Source organism: Triturus cristatus, chromosome 4_2 (genome assembly GCF_964204655.1).
Source record: "Triturus cristatus chromosome 4_2, aTriCri1.1, whole genome shotgun sequence".
NCBI lineage: Eukaryota > Metazoa > Chordata > Amphibia > Caudata > Salamandridae > Triturus > Triturus cristatus.
Window position 1 is genome coordinate 438,571,628 of NC_140586.1, and position 21,916 is coordinate 438,593,543.

The 21,916-nt window shown below is 44.0% G+C and overlaps 1 protein-coding gene across 1 annotated transcript in view; it reads left to right on the forward strand.

Annotated features, from left to right (window-relative positions):
- TTLL7 (tubulin tyrosine ligase like 7) overlaps positions 1–21,916 on the forward strand; it is a 925,222-nt gene that overhangs the window by 778,280 nt on the left and 125,026 nt on the right. The gene's annotated exons all lie outside the window — the stretch shown is intronic.

Sequence of the window (21,916 nt, forward strand, 5' to 3'; positions counted from 1 at the left end):
TCATTGAAGCGAGAGCAGGAAAACCTGCTCTCACTTCAATAAGCAAAGCAGGATTGCTTTTCCATAAGGGTAGCTGCATGTCAGCAGCTCCCCATGTGGAAAAGCAATGCCGGCTCCCGCAGGAGGTGGGGAGCCGGCGGGACCGTGGGGGAATTGGGGTCCCCCCACGGTCCCTAACGGAAAGGGACGGCCCTGGAGGATGGTGTCCACGGGGCCAGAAGTGGCCCGGGAGGGGGGCACATAGCCCCCTCCCCTAAATAATAAAAAAAATTAAAACTCAAAAAGGAAAGTCCGGCCCCGTGGCCCCCCTCCAAATATATAAAAAAAAAACATACTGGCCATGCCCCGGGGGATGGGGTCATCGGAGCCTAAAATGGCCTCGGGAGGGGGGCCACACGGCCCCCCCTCCCAAAAATAATTTTTAAAAAAGGATGGCCATGCCCTGGGGAATGGGGGCCAGGGCAGTAGTTGGCCTCAGGATGGGGGCCACGTGGCCCCCTTTCCGTTTTATTTTTAATAAAGAGCAAAAAAGAGCAGGCCCTGGGGGATGGGGTCCCCAGGACCCCAATTAATGTAAAAGAAGGGGGGCCACACAGCCCACCTTGTAAAATAAAAAAAGAATTTAAAAAAGCCGGCATCGCAGTTAGGCCCCGCCCCATCCCTGCAGCACTCAGCAAACGCGCCCCCTGGTGCGTTGTAAGTTGGGGAATTAATTCCCCTTGAATACTGAGGGTCCCTGGGGGCCAACTAGCCCACCAGGTACCTCCAGTATGCGCCAGGGAGCTGTGTTGCAGAGAGCTGTTCAGAGGCCACGCCCCTTTTTACACCTCTCTGCAATGCAGCTCTGTGGCGCTTCCTGGAGGTACCTGGTGGGCTAGTTGGCCTTCAGGTACCCTCAGGACTCAAGGGGAATTAATTCCCCAATTTACAACGCACCAGGGGGCACGTTTGCACAGAGGTGCAGGGAGGGGGTGGGGCCTGACATAGCAAGTGTGCAAACGCACCCCCTGGCACATTGTAAATTGGGGAATTAAGTCCCCTTCAATCCTGAGGGTCCCTGGGGTGAACTGCCCACCAGGTATCCTCAGTAGGCGCCAGGGAGCTGCGTTGCAGAGAGGTGTTCAGAGGCCACGCCCATTTTTACATCTCTCTGCAACGCAGCTCTGTGGCGCTTACTGGAGGTAGCTGGTGGGCTAGTTGGCCCCAGGGGCCCTCAGGACTCAAGAGGACTTAATCCCCCAATGTACAACGCTCCAGGGGCACGTTTGCACAGTGGTGCAGGTAGGGGGCGTGGCCTGATGTGACAAGTGTGCAAACGCGCCCTATGGCGCGTTTTAAGTTGGGGAATTAAGTCCCCTTGAATCCTGAGGGTCCCTGGGGGCCAACTAGCCCACCAGGTACGTCCAGTAAGCGCCACAGAGTTGCATTGCAGAGAAGTGTAGAAAGGAGCGTGGCCTCGGACCACCTCTCTGCAATGCAGCTCTGTGGCTCTTACTGGAGGTACCTGGTGGGCTAGTTGGCCCCAAGGGACCCTCAGGATTCAAGGGGAATTAATCTCCCAACCTAAAACCCACCAGGGGGCGCGTTTGCACAGTGGTGAAGGGAGGGGGCGGGGCCTGATGTGACATGTGTGTACTTATGCAATCACTCCGCCAAGACCCAAGCACTTATAAATTCACCATGCACTGTCCTTGCAGCACTCTAATCATCCAGTCACTACCTATGTACTCATGCAATGACCCATTCACTAACACATGCACTGCTACAATCCCCTGAGCACTACTGATGCAGTTCATCCATCTCCCTGTCACTACCCATACACTCCTCCAATCACCCAGCCAGCACCATGTACTTATCAAATCACTCCACCAAAACCCAAGTACTTATAAATTCACCATGCACTCTCCTTGCAGTACTCTAATCATCCACTCAGTACCAATGTACACATGCAATGACCCAGGCACAAACTCATGGCAAATACAGAGGAGATCATGCTAATCACAGGGGTACCCCAATGCATAGTGTTCCCTAGTGTATGTACGTGTTTTCACTGTATTCTAAGTGTCTTTTAGAATAGCACTGGCTCCGGTCCTGGTTAGTCAGAGTCAGTTACCACCAGTACCCGTCATTAAAAAGTTGGGGGCACAGGAGGACTTTCTGCTCCTCTGTTGGTTCTTTCTGCACATCTCTTGCTTCTTCCTGCACTTTTCTTTGTCTTTCTGGACTTCTGTTGACTCTTTCTGTATTTGTCTTGCTTCTTTCTGCGCTTTTCTTCCTCTTTCTTCACATGTCTTAACTTTGTAAGCATAGTTAGAAATTACCATTTAAAAAACCATTGAAATTCACTGAAAAAACCATAGGTTTCAGGCATGTTATAGTTAGAAATTAGCATTTAAAAAACCATTGAAATTCACTGAAAAAAACATAGGGTTCAGGCACATTATAGTTAGAAATTAGCAATTAAAAAACCATAGAAATTCACTGAAAAAAACATAGGTTTCAGGGACGTTATTGTTAGTTGGACATTTCACTCGTACAAAACCATAGAAATTCCCCCGTTATAGTTAGTTCACTCTAATATAACCTTTGATACACCCAGTGTAAAATACAGACTACCATTTTCGAAACCATTAGCACACTAATACCAGTTACTACATACGCACTCACTGATTCCTAGGTCTACACACACATTCACTCATTCATCCATAGAATCACTCATACATACAGTCGCTCATCAATACAACACTATCATATGCACTCATACACCAATATAGACACTCACACACCGCCAATCATCCATGGAGTTACTCACACACCTAGTCAGTCATGCATTGACATTGCCTTTCTTACTGAAACTTGGCTTAAAGATCACTCTTCTTCCATTCTTGATATGCTCTCTTGAGGCTACTCCATCCTCAGAAAAGATAAACCTGTCAAAATTGGAGGCGGTCTAGCAATAATCTATTAAAACGAACTCCAACTCTCCCCTGTGCTAAACTCCGATAATTCTTCTTTTGAATACCTCGGAGCGGAACTTAAAGTGCACGGCTCCCCTCCAATTCAACTCTATCACCCTCCCGGCAACCCTCTTCCTTTTGTAGATGAATTGTCTGACCTTTTACCCAATCCTCACTTTCCAACTCTAAAAACCTCTTCCTTGGAGATTTTAACCTTCATTGGAACGAAAAGGACGATCCAATGGTTAACCTCCTCACTGATCTACTTGACATCAATGACCTAAAACAACTATGCCACTCTCCTACTCACTCCAAAGGAGCCACTCTCGGCGCTATCATTACTAGCATTGAGCTGGCCTCCCTTTCCTCCATCGTTACCATCGACTGGTCCGACCACCACCTCATCCTTTTCACGATCACTAACACTGTACTACCCTTTCCACCCAAAACCATCAAACAGATGAAATTGACCAGGAATCTTCAACTTATCCCCCCAGGCAAACTTGAGACCAAAATCAAAGCTCAACTTCGACTCTCTCCTCCCTCCCAAAATGCCTATGACCTCACCGAACACTTTAAGAATTCCATCGTTGAGGTCCTTGATCAAATTGCCCCAGCCAGACTAAGACAACAGAAAAACTCCTCCTACAAATCCTGGTTCAATCCAGATCTCAACAATGAGAGGCGCACACTTAGATCGACTGAATGCATATGGAGGCAAAACCCTTCCCCCTTTAATCTCTCTCCTCAGATCCGCTAGGTTCAACTATAAAAAACACATCCTCGATGCTAAGACTTCCTTCTTCCTCTCACAACTCGAACGGGCCAAAAACAGACCTAGGGAACTCTTCAGCACTGTTAAACTCCAAAACATCCTCTGCACCCCCCAAGGTGATTGCCACCACTGAGAGATGCGAAGAAATTGCCAACTACTTCTCAGCAATAATCTCCAAAATTGATCAATCCTTCGCCCTAACTCCCCTCCCTCTTAACCTACATCCCTCCCCGGATATGCTTGCTCATGACTCCTCATCGTTCCCTCCTATCTTCCCTATTCTTGAACCCGTCCCCATCATACTTGAGCAAAAAAAGAATGCTTCTTGGTATGACTTCCAACCAGTCACTGAAGTTGATATCCTTAATGTCATTTCCAGACTTAAACCGCCATCTCACACTAAAGACCCTCTCCCTTCCAACCTTGTCCAAGATCTAAAACATATCATTGCCCCCTATTGGACCTCTATCATCAACTCCTCCTTTAACTCGGGTTGTGTCCCTGCTTCCCTCCAATTGGGACAAATCACTCCCATCCTCAAAACTCCTGCTGGTGACCCTAATGACCTAAATAACCTTCGTCCTATTTCTAACCTTCCTCTTCTCTCAAAAGCCCTTGATAAATGCGCCCTGCTCCAACTAGATAGATACATTGATTCATTCAATCTTTTAGACTCTTTCCAATCAGGCTTCAGAAAGGGCTGTAGTACAGAAACAGCAATGCTAAACATAATTGATGACATCCATCACGCCCTGGACAAAGGCGAATCCTCCCTTCTCATTCCCCTTGATCTCTCCTCGGCTTTCGACACTGTTAACCACTCTACTCTACTTAACACACTGAAAGATCATTTTGGGCTCAACGGTTCAGTCCTCAAATGGTTCACCTCCTTTTTCCAACACAGAACCCAGCAAATTAAAATCCGTGACTGCCTTTTCAAACCTCTGCCCGTCTCCCTAGGGGTCCCCCAGGGCTCTATCCTCTCCCCCTCTCTAATCTCTTCATGGAACCCCTCACCCTTACAAGCAGGAATCAATTACCACCTATACGCCGATAACACCCAACTTTACTAAAAGATTCAATCCCGCTCAGATGTTCTTCACCTCAATGATGCCTTGAGTAAGATTCAATCCTGGTTCCACTACAACCACCTCAAACTCAACTCAAATAACACCGAAACCATTCTTTTCTCCCCTAAGAATAACTCTCTCCCCATTCTAGCCTGGATCTCTGACCTTACCGCACTGAACTGCTCTCTCACTATATCAAACTCAGTTAAATCACTCGGTTTTATCATTGACCAGAACCTTACTCTTATCCCCCACATAAAAAATTCGGCCAAAAGCGCTCTCTTCACACTCCATCACCTCAAGAAAATAAAACCTTTCATTCCTGCAGATGACTTTAAGTTAGTCGTCCAATCGCTGGACTTGTCGAAAATCGACTATGGTAACGCCATCCTCGCTGGAACCCCTAAAGCACACCTAGCCCCAATCAAATCTGTTCTGAACCTGGCAGCTAGGCTCATTACCGACCTCAAACGGTTCGATCACATCTCCCCTGCCCTTAAAGCCCTCAATTGGCTTCCCTTTGAAGGTAGAGCTTTCTACAGGACAGCTTGCATTACGCACAAAGCCCTACATCAACGCTCCCCGCAGTACCTCTCAGATAAACTTCACAAAGCTGGCTGCTCTAGATCATTGAGGAGCTCCAACACCCTCGCTCTTGTCCCTCCTCTGTGAAACAAGAAAACCACACAATTTCGCTCCTTTTCCGGGAACGCGCCTAACATCTGGAACTCCCTCCCTAAAGATCTTCGTTGCAACCCCTCTTACGTCAGCTTCAAAAAAGACCTCAAACTTCTCCTGCTCAACGAATACTGGAGTCCTTAATCCCTTCCCTGAGCACTCATCCCACCCCGACCTCCTACTATTCTCCACCCCCTCTCTCATCTTCCTTCGTCCACTAACTCCTCCCACTAGCCTTTCCCATAGCACCTGCTTCTTCCCACTTGATACTGCCTTAACCTTCCCCCCTCCTCAGCCTCTCCCCATTCCCATACCTTTCGCCCCTCTTCTCCATCCTTTCCCTCCCATGCAAGGCTAATCTCTCAGGACTTGTTGTAGCCCATTGCAATACATGTAATTTGATTGTGTAAAACTGGAGTTGTTTTTAATGTCTGGATGGGTTTTGAGTACTACCCCATTGTAATTCTGTTACATTACAATTAATTATCCATGTATAGTGGTATGATATTGCCTTAACCTACCTCCCTCCCTAGCCTCTCCCCAATCCTATACCCTACCTCCCTCTTTTCCATCATTTCCCTCCCTCACTAGCCTAATCTCTCAGGATTTGTTCTAGCCCATTGCAACTTTTGTAATTAGATTGTGTAATATTTAAGCTGCTTTCTACTGTTTTTTTTGTTTTTTGAATACTACCTCATTGTAATATTTTGCTTTATTGCAATTAATTCCCATGTAAAGTGCTCTGATACCCTCGGGTCCAGCCAGCGCTATATAAAACTTTTAAATAACAAATAAATAAATAAAATGCAAAGAATCAATCACACTCCCATTTCCTCAGCTATACAGTTATAAACACACCACCTCACTTATTCAAACATATACTAACACATACTTACTCTGTTATACAATCACTGAGACAAGTACACACTCAGCCATACAGCCACTCTCACAATCACTGACTCTCACGTATAGTCATTTATATACTCCAACTCTCACATACGCTGCCTTTTACATATGTAGTTACTTGGACTTGTACCACTGAGACATCCAATCTCTCACCAACACACCCATACACACACTCACCCGCCCATACAGCTGTTTCCACATGCAATCTTGAACCCATACATCCAGTGAATCAACCACTCACACATCTATGCACAGTCACACACCTCCCACCCACCCACCCACCCACACACACACTCAGTCTCTCATACAAATACTCAGGCAACCAATCAATAACCCATATAGACAGTCATGTAGCTACTGACCAACACATGCAGCAGCTTACACAACAACAGACATACTGATACGCACATTCAGACAATTGTCACTAACCCATGCATTCAGTAAGACACATTTAATCACTCACTTATACAGTCAGTCATGCACCTACTAAATCCTTCATCCAGACACTTATACACCCACTCATTCTTAAATACACCTTGGCATATAAATAAAACATATTTAAACTTTACAGAAACACACAGTTACTGGATGATGTCATCAGTGATGTCATTTGAGATGTCATCAGTGATGTCATCAGTGATGTCACTGACCATGTCATGAATGATGTAATATGTGACGTCATCAGCAGTGCATTGCGGGGGCACAAGTTGTAGTTAGCGGAACTAACTATAACGGGGGAATTTCTATGGTTTTGTACGAGTAAAATGTCCAACTAACTATAATGTCCCTGAAACCTATGTTTTTTTCAGTGAATATATATATATATGTATGTATACGTATATATTTATATATGTTTGCATGTGTTTGCCAATACTGCCCCTCACAAATTAGACGTGTGCTGCTACCTTGCGGAGGCGATTCCATGGAAATATACACAGAAGTCCTTGCGAAGCAAAAGATGTAGAACACATTTATTCAACCAAAGCTAACAAACGCGTTTTGGTTTAACGGCCCTTGTCATACGATATAAATCAGGAATTCGGCAATCAAATCAAATAAAGCACATCATTAATACTTTTTTTATTTTCTCTTCGTAACAATATGATTTATTATTTTATATGCAGCATAGCTACGCATTTGTAGTACAATTTGTGTGCTTTTTCGGAATTTATTGTTGGTGTTTTTATTTTGAAATTGAAATTGAAAAGAATTGCTCACTTGGAACATTACTTTAGCCCTCTTCTAGTCTACGCCTTCAGAAAGTGACATCACTGAGACAAAGAACTATTTTTTAATCATATTAAAACTGTGGAATGTTGACAGCTCAATGGAAGCCAACATTCTACCCTCAGTATGTTGAATGTTACAATAGACTTATTGGCTTTCTGCCTGGTTGTTAAAGGCCCTCTCCTTCGTTATAGGCCATTGCCTGCTACTCAGGGCTATAATTCAGGCTCGGGGCCTTTAACAGCCGATAAAGCCCTCGTCAGCAAGCCATATAAGGTTTCAATGTGAAAGGAAGAAATTGTTCGACCTAGGCGAAGTTGAAATAAAACTATAATACAAAGACGCAACAAGAGAGAGATGCGCAAAAGAACGCACAGGTTCTAATACCTGAAATATGAGAAACTGGATAACAATAACCAATGGGGGACACGTCTCTCTCAGCGGTAAATAAACTATAGATGCCGTGGTGTCATACTCCGCTCTGTCTTGCGCCTGTAGAATGCAAGGCGAAGCCGCAGATGCTCTGCGCGGTCTGGAGAGTGTCCAGATTATTTCAGGCGAAATTGAAGCACTCAATTCTGCCCGGACCGAGCAGGGTGTTTCAGTCTCCACGGTGCCAGAGGCAGCACTAAATATGCATTGGATGGCAAGGGAGCGGGTAGAGATAGCATCTTATGCCAACGTGTGCCGCAGCTGGCGTGTCATTTCTAGTTACAGTGCATTAAAAGGCTTTTTATCGTGCTAATACGTTTTTTAATAACATTGAAGCAGATACAACTCCGCTTGCTGTATCCAGTGTCCCGTTCTTGCATGTCACCAGTTACGACCCTTTGTGTGTCAGTACACACATGTCAGTGCCAAAGTTTGACTTGAAGAACGAAATTCTAGGCTTTTCATTCTTTTTTCTCCCCCTTCCCATTCGTTTTTATTAAGTGCACTCTTTTTGCCTATTCTTTGGGGATAAACCGCCTACACAGTAAACAGAAACACTAGAAACGCAGCGCTAGATTCACAGTTTCAGTGAGTGACTTATTCCTACCGACCTACTTACCAGCTTCAGTTGGCAGCATTTTGTTCCTCGCGTGAGTCAGAGTTAAAGGTGCCCCCCTAAAACAGCACCCATCTTGACATGTAATTAAAAATAACAGTCATTCCACAAGTTGTTTGACAATACGATGTGGCTCTTTCATATCGGGCCCGATTCACAAAGGAAGTTAGAGTTGTTGCTGCGTAGCTGCTCCTCCGAGTACGGCATATTTCACACCTGCTTTGACTTCAGAACGTTTTCGAGAAGTTCTCGCTGGCTCCTGCCATGGTCGTAGTTTTCAATCAGTATACATATGCAAAACGGACGTTTAGAAATGGAAAAGGCGAGGATTTGCGAATTTGAAAATACGTTAATTCTTTCTGCCTGAGGAAGACATGTTCACCCACAGAGAAACGTCTTCCGTTAGGCCCTCACTACTTATGGGGGTGCCTGCCCTTTTTTCAACATAAAAACATATTTTCTCCTGCTCTTAACAAAAGAAAGTTTTTAAACATTCAGAGGCAGATCTACAAGGAAGTGCAGCAGCGTGGCACCGCAAGCCCTTTGGTTGCGCCACGCTGCGGCACTTCCGAAGCACAGGAATGCGACATATTGACAAGAATATGTCGCATCTCTGTGCTTCCCCCTGGCCTGGCGCACAAACTGCAGCCATGCGCTGGCGCAGGCACCCTTGCACCATGGTGCAAGATGCCTGCGTTGTGGGGAGATTGTTTTTGTGCAGGAAGGGGCACCTTCCTGCACAAAAACAATCACTACAGGCATTTTTCCCGTTCTTGCATGTCACCAAAAAAAAAGTGGAGAAATGAAGACATTTCTCCTCGTTCCGCCTCGCTACGCCAACTCTAGAGTGGCGTAGCATTCAGACGCATCTCCAGTCTTGTTCCATGCGTGTTGCGTGGGAACACCCACAACAACACCCATGAAACGCCCGTTCAACCCAATGTGCTGCATGCGAAGGGGTCGTATTTACAAGGAGAGGAAAATTCACGCAGGGTGGCTTTTCCTCTCCTTGTAAATATGGAGGAGCCCCCTGCGCCACCAGTACGTCATGAAAAGTGATGTACTGGTGGCGCAGGGGGCTTGTAAATCTGCCCTTCACTGCCTTGGTCTGTTTGTCCGAACGAATCTGCCCGCAGTTGGGGATGCACACTCAGCCACCAGATTCACTCTGCGCGGCACCCAGGTGGGCCTCATGGATACTGCAGAAACGGACTCTCACATGTACATGACCAGTCTGCGCACTCACTCCTATCTTTTGTTGTTGTTAAGTTGACCCTCTTCGTCTGCCCCGCAGTACAGGGATGATGGTCAAAACTGATGCCAGATAGGGGCACTTATCCTTTGATAGTCACAAACTTACGGAGCAGAGATCAACTTCACCTGTGATTGCTGCAGGAGATGGCCATGAGTTCATCTTGTTAGACCTTAAGGCTAGTCTTGCTTCAATTCATCAAAAATTGACATGGCTACTGCTAGGCTGGATAGGATGACTGAGTTTCGCATCGTCAGAATGTGTGACTAAATGGGGCTGAGAGACAAATCTCTTACTTAGAGAATGACTCCATTACAACTTCCAAGAAAGTGGAAAAGATGGAGAAAATGTTGATCGTGGCAAAGAATGAAGAACTAGAGGCACGTTTGCGCCGTAACAACGTGCGAACCACGTGAATTGTGAATTGCCTACATGTGATGCCCAGGCACGTTTGTTGAAACTCTTCTAGTGGAACTATTCATTAGAGCTACCTTCTCTGAAGCTTTTCTGGTGAAGCGGGCACATTGCTCCACACCTGGGCTCCCCCACGGCTCATAATAGCATGGTTTTTAGGACCGAGATATAAAGCTGCAAACGGCTTGAGAACGGAGCTTCCTTCAGCACTAAGGCATACCAAATTATTCTGATTTCACCCTGGCTGTGCAGGTGGCAGGGTGGAAATTCTCTATGCTAAAGCACATTTCTAGGGGCCTCAAATATGCCATGCTTTATTAGGCCCGGCTGAGGGTTGAGCTGGAGGGTAAGGCTCATATCTTCACATCTTTTGACAAAGCCAACAAAGTTTGCATGAAGAATCTCAGTGCCGGCATTGCTTTAGGACAAGACCGGAATTCTTGGGGAACAGGATAGACGACCCTAGTCTCTATCCACAGAAGATATGGAATAGCGCAGGAAAGTTTTGTCCTCCTGTACTTATAACAGTGTGTTACCAATTGTTGAGTGAGTGGGCATGACCCACGTAAAGCTGCTGACTCGGATAGCAACCTTTGGTTTAATACCTGCTCTTTCCAGTTTATCAGACTATATTATAAGCTTCAGATGTGTAATGGTTCTGTCCTTATATACTTAGATAAAATGCTCGTTAGTGTTCACTTGTTTAAAGCATTTAATATCGAGGTGGGGAGGGCTGCTGACCTGCCATTTGCCAAGGCGTGTACCACCATGTTTCGTTTGACCTATGTCCGCATTGGTTAGGGGTGGGTTCCAGGGCACTCGGAGATGGGGTTTTCAGTGTGGAGAGGGTACTGGGAGACAGGATTTTACTTGTTTTGGCAAAATCTAAGTAAAGAAAAGTACTAGAACATGCACTACGATGTAAACAAAGTGGAAAGTTGTTGCGTTCCTCAGAGGCACCACACTCTGGTCATTGAGTGTATTCACTGTAACAATTATGTAGCAATCCCTGGTTTAGGCAAAGTACCCCTGAGCACAGCAGTATGCTATCGCAACAAGCGATATGATAATTCTGGATTTAAAACTTTTGAACAAAGTATAAACTTCAAATAGCGTGAAAGCTGATGAAAGTTTAATGATGAAACGATATTTAATGCGTCATATCGTAGTTCCAATCAATTCACCTTGACTGATCCTGTACAAAGCATTTCACTTATCCCAAAGCATTCCACTTATCCCAATGCATTTCGGGCAGTATATGCCCTTCATCAGGGGAACATCTATACAAAAAATTAACAACAAAGGTACAATGAGTAACCACAGCGGATTAGGTGTGTCAACCACCTATTCTAACATATGGGCTGTATCAAATCATGCTGGTGAAAAGACAAATAAACCGGCGTTAGATGTCTTAACCAGTTAACCAATATCTAAAGGATCCATAGCCACGTGATGGAAACAGTGCTAGTGAAAAAGGAAAGTGCATAAATGTTTGTGAAAACCCGGACGAGAAATATAATCTATAGGATTGATCAAAGAGGTTGAAACTACTGTAATGAGTAGTTCAGTGTGTGTTGGTGCACGGAGTTCAAAGCGCGTGAGGTGAACATAATGAGAAGCCAAAAACGAGGACTGTCTGTAACAAAATGGTGATAAACAAAAATAATAAAATGTGCAGTTAAGCCTGTGAAGAGTGCATGGGTGCAAGATAATAAAAGGTACCTTATGTGAACGCAGTGCTGGCGTGTCACGCCGATGTTGGCTGAGAGTTAACTCGGGTGGTGTGTAGAGCGCCATTAAAATACAACGGTAAAACAAAGAGTGGACTAAGGTTTGTTAAAAGGTTATCGAGTGGCGGCATTGAGCGCCATGTTGAAAGAGGATAACCTGATGTGTGTATATAGGGTGCATGAACCAGTAATCAGAGGTGTGATCAAAAATGCACAAGCCTGTAATATATAAGCACTCGCGTGAGCGTAGTGTGAAAACCCGCAAGTAAAGTTCCTAATATGGCAACAGTGAATGGTTAAATACTGGATTCAATGCAATCACATTACGTGGACGTGAAACAAATTGTATATTTAAATACAGTATAAATCGGTGAACATACACATGATGCAGTGTCAACAAATATGGAAAACAAAACAGTATCAAACATATATCAAATAAGTATTCAATAATATCAAGAACCAAGGTAAGAGAATGTGTAGACACAAGGTAAACAGAGGCATTGAGGTGAAAAGATGGAGAGAATAACAAGAAAAAAGAGGTTAGAACCAATATACAAGATTCCATGATGAGGCTGCCCACCAAAATAAAGATATTGGAAAGGTGCAAGAAAAATGTTCAACAAGGAATGGGGTATATAAGATGAAAAAGTGTAAGGTGTGAATTAAATGTCAGGAGATACAAAGGGCCAATCATCCGTTACGTATGTAACTGATCACAAATAGCAAGCGAATTCCATTCGGTCATTGAGACCCCGTGGTTTCATAGAGTCCAAGAAAGTTATCCAATAGTTTTCCCTCTGTAGCAAGTAGTTATTGTTGTCCCTACTGATGAATACAGGCCCCAGCTAGGCCCGCAGGACACAAGGGTTCGCTCTCCTGCAATGGAATCTATAAGGAAGTTGGCACGGAAACTGCAAAGTACAAAGACAAAGTTTATTAACCCTTAAGGGTGGTCCTACAATCCATACAACACCCTTCAGTATTGCATAGAGTAGCACAAAGAACTTGCGTACACGGTCCCCTTTTATACACAACAGAGGGGCTCATAAGTGGGTGGATACAACATGAGGCAAGGAATGTTACCTTTTATGGACATTTTCGATACAAGATCAATATGTGGGCGGAGCTGACATACTCCTTGAGCCCGCGAAAACATGGTCAAGCAAGGACTAACTGATAACAGATGTGGTCAAGCCTGGGCATGCGCCAGGCGGACAAAGGAACTATTTATAGATTGTTACTAGGCAGATTACAAGAGCAACTAACACGAAGATAGGACTCTTCTCGTGTTGAGCACGTGGAGACATGACAATACAAAATGGAGTCCAGACTTTAGTCAACATAACGAAAGAGACATGTTCTAAGGAAGGAGAATTCATGTCTTTAGTAAATGCTTAATCACATCGTGGTTTCAATTTACAACACTACCTTCCACGTTTTGTACAACTTCCAGAATTGTGAGTTTTAGCTGGCTAATGTTGTGGTTATTTTCAAGGAGATGAGTAGCCACCACTGATTTCACGTTTTTGGTGCAGATGTTACTTTTATGTTCATGAATACGGGTTTTAATTTATTTTCCAGTTTTGCCCTCATATACGAAGCCACATGGGCATTTTAGCAAATATATAACATTGGTCGAGTCGCAATTCACTGTAACATGTAGACGAATGGTGGTGCCTTTCATAGAATGGGTGATGACAGTGCCTTAAATGAGGTTGTTACAATTGCTACAGTTGTAACAAGGAACTGATCCTTTATGAATGGATGCTTGCAGATCACTTAAAGATGGTTGCATGATTAGTTCTTGAATATTCTTGCCCCTCTTGTATGCAAACATGGGAGTTGCACTGAATATATCCTTAAAGTCTGGTTCCAACGCTAAAATGGACCAATGTTTACAGATGGATTTCTTGAAGTGGTGACTCATTGTTGAATATTTAGACACTACGACCATGCGTGTTTGTGCTTGCTTAGTGGATTGTGTCATTAATTCTGTTCTGGATTTAGCTGCACTTCTTTCTCTGGCTTGTTCAAGGATTTTAACAGGGTACCCCCGTTGTTCGAATATGTGTAACAAGTTGTCTGTTTGTGTATGTAGATCTGAAGGGTCTGAAACAATTATTTTAACTCTGAGAAGTTGTTAGTATGGTAAATGATTTTTCAATGAATATTGGTGGAAGCTTTGGTAGTGTAACATATTGTTCCTGTCTGTGGGCTTTCTGTACATTGTTGTCTCCAATCTCTCATTGACTCTGATTATCTCTACATCCAGAAATTATATGGTGGTGTGTTGAATATCAAAGGTGAATTGTATGCGGTCGTTTATGGTATTTAATGTATTCAAAGCTGTGATAAGTGTGGAATGAGATCCTTGCCATAGAACGAAAATATCATCAATGTATCTCAGGAATATCCTGGCGTGTTTTTCCAGATTTCGGAGGTGAAATATGCTTTTCTTCGAATTTGTGCATGAAGATATTAGTGTACGCTGGAGCAGCGCAGTTGCCCATTGAAGTGCCAGACAGTTGGAGATAATATTGATCTTCCCACTTAAAATAGTTCTGATATAAGGTGAAAGGGAGTAATCCCATAAGAAAAACTTAAAAGTCAAGATCCAGGTCAGAATGAAGTAAAGTCTCTTCAATGGCCTCCATGCCAAGATTGTGGGGATAGAGGTGTAGAGTGATTTGACATCTACAGTGCATACCCAAATCTCTGCATCAGCCTTAAACTGGACTTGCTTGATTTTGTTTAGAAAATCAGTCTTGTCTCTGGTTTAAGTGTGCATGTTGGTAACAAATGGTTGCAAATGTCTGTCTAGGAATTTGCCTACGAGTTCATGGAGACTTCCTCTGGTAGTGATGATTGGGCGGAACGTAAGGTGAAGTGGGTCTTTATGTACTGTCGGAAGCATGTATAAAGTTACCTGTGTCTGCACATTCTCTCACCTTGGTTCTTAATATTATTGAATACTTATTTGATATATGTTTGATACTGTTTTGTTTTCCATATTTGTTGACACTGCATCATGTGTATGTTTGCCGATTTATACTGTATTTAAATATACAATCTGTTTCATGTCCAGATAAAATGATTGCATTGAATCCAGTATCTAACCATACACTGTTGCCATATTAGGAACTTTACTTGCTGGTTTTCACACTACGCTCACGCGAATGCTTATATATTACAGGCTTGTGCATTTTTGATCACACCTCCAATTACTGGCTCATGCACGCTATATACACATCAGGTTATCCTCTTTCAACATGGCGCTTATCGCCGCCTTTTGATAACCTTTTAACAAACCTTAGTCCGCTCTTTGTGTTACCGTTGTATTTTAATGGTGCTGTACACACCACCCAAGGTACCTTTTATTATCTTGCACCCTTGCACTCTTCACAGGCTTAACGGTACATTTTATTATTTTCGTTCATCACCATTTTGTCACAGACACTCCTCGTTTTTGGCTTCTCATTATGTTCGCCTCAAACGCTTTGATCTCTGTGCACCAACACACATTGAACTACTCATGACAGTAGTTTCAACCTCTTTGATCTACCCTATAGATTATATTTCTCGTCCAGGTTTTCACGAACTTTTATACACTGTCCTTTTTCACTAGCACTGCTTCCATCACGTGGCTATGGATCCTTTAGATATTGGTTAACTGGGCTGGACATCTAACGCCGGTTTATTTTTATTTTCACCAGCATGAGTTGATACAGCCCACATCTTAGAATAGGTGGTTGACACACCTAATCTGCTGTGGTTACTCATTGTACCTTTGTTGTTCATTTTTTGGTATAGATGTTCCCCTGATGAAGGGCATATACTGCCCAAAATGCATTGGGATGAGTGAAATTCTTTGGGATAAGTGAAATGCTTTGTACAGAATCATTCAAGCTGAATTGATTGGAACTACGACATGACGCATTAAATATCGTTTCATCATTAAAATTTCATCAGCTTTCACTCTATTTGAAGTTTATACTTTGTTCAAAATTTTCGAATCCATAACATCTAAGTAAAGTCACAGCAGATAATTTTGCTAATTTGGTACCATCCAAATTCTGTCACAGATATGTTAGATTTTAATATCACACATGGCAGCCCCGCCTATTAAGACTTTAAAGCTAATATCCTGGAAGGTCAAAGGTGTGAACAGCCCACAAATATAAGGAGGGTCATGGCTTAACTGTGCTGCAGGAAGCATTTTTTCGTGACACTCAAGCCCTGACTCATGAAGGAGGAAGATGATTTAGGGGGTATTACACCACCCGAAAAGAGATTTATTACCCATGAAGACACTGAAACAGGTGGCCATACTTCTTGCTACTTAAAAGTCACACAAGTTTGGAAAGCACATCCCTGATGAAGTCCATAGAGGACAAAACGCGTTGGCTGGGCTGAGTGGAAAATGTAAAGTATTGAAAAATCAATAGAAGTTGGATACTGGATGCATTCTTAAGACTCCTGACAATTCCCCCCGTCCGATTCTTCGAGGGGAGAACATGGCGGCAGACGGCTGATCTGCCGTGGCGCTCCGCAAGTTAGGCTCCTGTTGCCCCCGTCTGATTCTTCGATGGCGGACACCAATTTAGTTTTCTAGGTCCTTACCTCTGTTTTCGCTTGTGCCTTCGGCTTTCTGGTGGCAGGTTGGAGTGTGTGGCTTGCCTCGGTCCCTGGTTCTCTTAGTGTGACGGCTGCGGACCTGCGGACCTGCGGACTGCCTGTCGTCCATACGGAGCAGGCCCCCTTTTCCCTTTCTATCGTGGAGTTTGGGTCCGTTTTTCCTCTCCATGTTTAGCAGTCTCGGCGGCAGCAGCGGTGTTCATGCTTGTGACGTTTTTGGTGTTCCTCCGGTTTGCCTTGATTGTTCTGCCTCCATTGGCGGTTCACTGACTCGGTGGTTCTGGTTCTCTGCCGCCCTGGAGCTGCGGCGAGGTAGAAAGGCGCGCAGTTTGGTGCGTGCTGTCGGAGTTGGAGACGCCTTTACTCATCATCTGGGGAAACCTGTTCAGGCTATAGCTATAGCCGAAAATACAGAGACTGTCACTGCGAAAAAAGACAGTTACAGTCACAGCGGACACAGCTGTCACAACAATACGAAGGCACAGGACTCGCCCCAGGATTTACCTCATTGTGGGGTTCTAAAGGATCTAGAAGGTTTGAATCAACACGAACATTATAAAGCGCCCAAAGGTAAGGGGAGAGGTGGAAAATCTGCTCGAGGACGAGGACGAGGTAAGGAACAAGTTAGAGTGCCTACGAGGGCTCCTGTCACTGGACCTGGTTTATCTGGTGTCGTTTTTTCACCCCAAACAGATAAAAGAACTTCCTCCTATTTATCTAAGGAAGTGAAATCTAAGGGAGCCAGAGGGAAAACATCACGGAATATCGTCGGGGTTGAGGCTGTATCTAAAATTACTCCATCTCTTCGGACATACTTTAAAGTTGTCCCACAGGTCCTGCGCCTTGTGGAATCTTAGGCAATGACCACACAAAGGGATTCAGTCCAACTGATGTCCCCTACCTTAACTTCGTCTCTTACAATCCCTCCCCCTTTGGCTGCTGCACCAGTCCTTACACCTCTTGGTGAGTTGGGGATGACTCCACCAGCTGCACCAGCTGTTTCAGTTGCTTCTGTAGATTTTCCTTCCCCATGTCTGATTATACCCAAGATTGGAGGTTTTCTGGGGCTGAGGTAGGAGGGGAGTTAATACCTACTAGTTCTGATGTAAGGGTCGATCTAGCAGAAGCTAGCGAGGGTGGCTCTGGTTACTCTGATTCCTGCGTTCCTGATTGTATCATGCAGGATGCAGGGGTGAATAGTATTTTGGAGTCATCAGGTGACCAAACTATGGTTGTGTCTATTCCTGTTCCTATACCTTCCGTTCCATCTTGTGAAGAGGCATCTCTGGGAAATATTTAGTCAGCTACTCTACTTACGATGCTTACTGCCTTGTCTCAAGACATAAAAAGAGGGTTCGAGCAATCTTCAGGTATGCAGAAGGAGATTCGTGATTATTGCCAGATATTGGATAATAAGATCGATGGGTTATCAACAAGGAGAGAAGTCCTGGAGGGAAAACTAGCTATAATGTCGGAACATCTAGATAAGGCAGAGGAGGACATTACCAAGAGACGACCAGGTCCTGTTAGATAGGATGGAGTTATTAGAAAACAATGCAAGAAGATGTAACATTCGCATTCTCAATGTTCCAGAGGGATCTGAGGGTGGGGATGTTAAGCAATTTGTTGTTCGCCTGTTGAAGGAAGGATTATGTTTAGATTATTCCCTGGATCAACTAACAACTGATATTCAGAGGGTCCATAGGGAACCCTTTAGACAGAACCCACAAAGGCAAAAACCGCGTAAAATTCTTGTTAATTTTGTTACTTACACACTCAAAGAGCAGATTCTGAATGCAGCTTTTAAACAGAAGTCCCTACTTGGTAAGGTCTTTACCTTCCTCATCAGGACTGATCTATCTAGGGTTACACTGGAGAGGCAATGGGACCTTGGAAGGCGGCTGGAGGCTTTTAAGAAGTTGGGCGCTTCCGCTCAATTGGTGTTCCCAGCCTCTCTGAGGGTTATGTACAATAATAAGATGGTTAACATTAGATCAGTCCAAGCTGCTGATGAATTTCTTTCGAATATAGGTAATAAATCATCAGATAATAGCACTTAATTGTCTTTTTGGAGTTTAGGTTTTTGGTCACATACAGGTATTGTAGTACATTAAAGTCTATTATTCTAGTAAAAAAAAAAAAAGGGGAAGAGAATAATAGTGAGGGATAATGTCTCTTTTCAGCAATGGGGAACGTGGTACTGCTTCTTTTTACCTCTCTATTGTTTAGTTGTTGGCCTTGGGCGGGGGGGGTACGGGAGTCTGAAGTTGGGGTGCCATTACTGGACTTGATCCGGTTAGGTACACCGTGGGTTCTCTATGGGGGGAGTGAGGGTGGGGGGGGGTACACGGGGGGTTCACGGGTAAATTTCAAAATTCCTCATCAGTCAATTTGTTGTATTTTTCTTTTGCTCGTTCTGTTGATTTCTTTATCTTGCTGCGAGTATTTTTTTTCCTTGTGGAGGTGGGTCAATCTATGATTGGTTGTGTTATAAAGGCGGGGCTGGCAGTGCTCTGGTTTAGTGGAGATGGCTAGTTTAAAAATTATGTCTTGGAACATTAATGGGCTCCGAACTAAATCTAGGGCTAAGACATTGATGCAATATCTCCGGGACTTTGATGCCGAGGTCATCATTCTTCAGGAGACACATTTGATACAGTCTGAAATCGATTCCCTGGTTAAAGGGAATAAATGGATTGATTTTATATTATCGACATCTCAGTCTATGACTTCCCGTGGCGTGTCTTTGATTTTCAAAAAGCAGCTTAGAGCCAGGGTATTAGATTTTAAAGTCGACCCTGCGGGAAGATGGGTTATTGCCTCTATGATAATTATGGGTGCTTGTTTTACTGTGGTTGGATACTATGGTCCTAATGTGGATTACCCTACATCTTTGGAAGTGATTTTTTCCCATCTTTTGTCCTTCCCGGAACCAGTTATATTAGCTGGTGATTTTAACATCGTTCTAGATCCAGTCCTGGATAAATCTCATAATAGTAGATCCCGTGTTCCTTCTAAATCAAGATCTTTTCTGTTGAATCAAATGAAACAATACGGATATGTAGATATCTGGAGATTAAGGGCTGGGCAGCAACAGGGGGTGTCGTTTAGAAATTATAAATATAATCACCAGTCCAGGATAGATTTTATATTAATTAGCCATAGTCTATCCAACGCAGTTAAGGGCATTCACTATCTCCCGTTACATCTATCTGACCATTCTGCTATTTCTTTGGAACTTATGGTTCCTACCTCTGATGTAGTAAGGACTTGGTCTTTTGACCGTTCTTTGCTCTCTCATCCGGAAGACGTTACTTTTTTAAAAACTGAAGTGAGATCTTTCTTAGGGTTGAATGTGGGTTCTGCAGAATCTGGTGTGGTTTGGGACTCACTTAAAGCCTTCTTGAGGGGTCTTATTACAGGTAAGATCTTACATAGACGGAGGGAATACAGAGAGGCTATTGCCTTAGTTGAGGCAAATCTGATTGAAACGCAGGCGGAAATCGATGACAACTTGGATTCCACGGATGATGTCTTAACACCTATGCGGGCTAAACTATTGAGCCTAAGGGGTGAACTGACCTCGATCCTTAACCGGCGGCTTCAGGAAAGATGGGAGGCCAGTAAAATCGCACACTTTCAGTATGGAGAGTGTGCTGGTAAGTTATTGGCATGGAAAGTAAAAACTGATCAGGTTCGTAACAACATTAACCAGATCTATGTCAAGAACGTCCCTCTCTCCTCTGATGCAGATATTAGAGCAGCATTCAGAGATTACTATCAAGATATCTATTACGAAGATAAGAATCTGGATATTAAGATCAACGATTGGCTTGTGAAAGTAGATCTACCAAAACTTTCAGTTGACCAGTCAGGAACATTAGATAGTAAAATCTCGGAAGAGGAGGTAAGGAAAGCCATACAGGATGTTAGGAAAGGCAAGGCGTCTGGGCCTGATGGGCTGCTTGCTGAAATATATAAATCTTTGGAGCAGGAACTTGTCCCCTTTCTGGCTGTATTGTTTAATCAGATCTTGATTGACGGAGTACGACCACCTACATCATGGAATAATGCATCCATAACTGTTATCTTGAAACCAGGGAAGTCTCCAACTGCCTGTGGTTCCTATAGACCAATCTCTGTATTGAATGGAGACTATAAGATCTTTGCCTCCATTCTCGCAAAGAGACTGTCCTTGGTAGCTCCCTCCATCCTACATGTTGACCAGAAGGGATTCATTAAGGGAAGACAGCTCTTTGAACTGACTTATGATTTGATTGGATCAATTGACATGGCATTTTTGAGGTCTTTACCCTTGGCGGTTCTCACGCTGGACGCCACCAAGGCCTTCGACAGAGTTAATTGGTTGTATCTGTCGGAGGCCCTGGCAAAGTTTGGCGTGGGGGCCAGATTTCGTCGGGCGATTAGTCTTCTCTATCGCAACCCTAGAGCTTGTATCTTGGTTAATGGTATACTTTCTGATCCATTTGACATCTCGAGGGGTAACAGACAGGGCTGCCCTCTCTCCCCGCTCCTGTTCGACCTATATGCTGAACCCTTTGCCCAGATTTTGAGGGATAGTGTTAACATCAAGGCATTTGCGTGCGGGGGTTGGGAGAGAAAGGTGGCTCTCACCGACGATATCCTTATATTTACCTCTGATCCCCATGAGGCTCTCCCAGTAATATTTGAGTTGGCTTCGGAGTTTGGTACGGTCTCCGGGTATGAAATTAATACTTTAAAAACTGAGATGATGACCTGGAATATTGACCAAAGCACCTTTGTCTCAGAAATCCGGCCGGCAAATTGTATGAGATACTTAGGTCTCGATATTGTAGCTGATCTTGATCAGACTACTACTATTAATTTCACAAGGGTTGCAAAGGAGTGTCGTAAGCTGCTTCAGACCTGGGCCCATCTTCCACTTTCCCTATTGGGTAGGATCAGCCTTGTCAAAATGTCCATTCTGCCTAAGATTTCTTTTTTATTTAATACGATACCTTTATATTTTGATCCCACCTCTATTAGGAAATTGCAGTCTGATATCAGTACTTTTATTTGGAATAAACTTCTTCCAAGAATCTCCTGGAAAAAAATCAGGAGGCGTAGGGAAAAAGGAGGGCTTGCTGCACCTGATCTCCAGGCTTATGCCTGGGCTTTCCAGCTATCACATGCCAGGATCCTACTAAAGAGTCCAGTGGGACATGGAGTGTGGTCTCTTTAT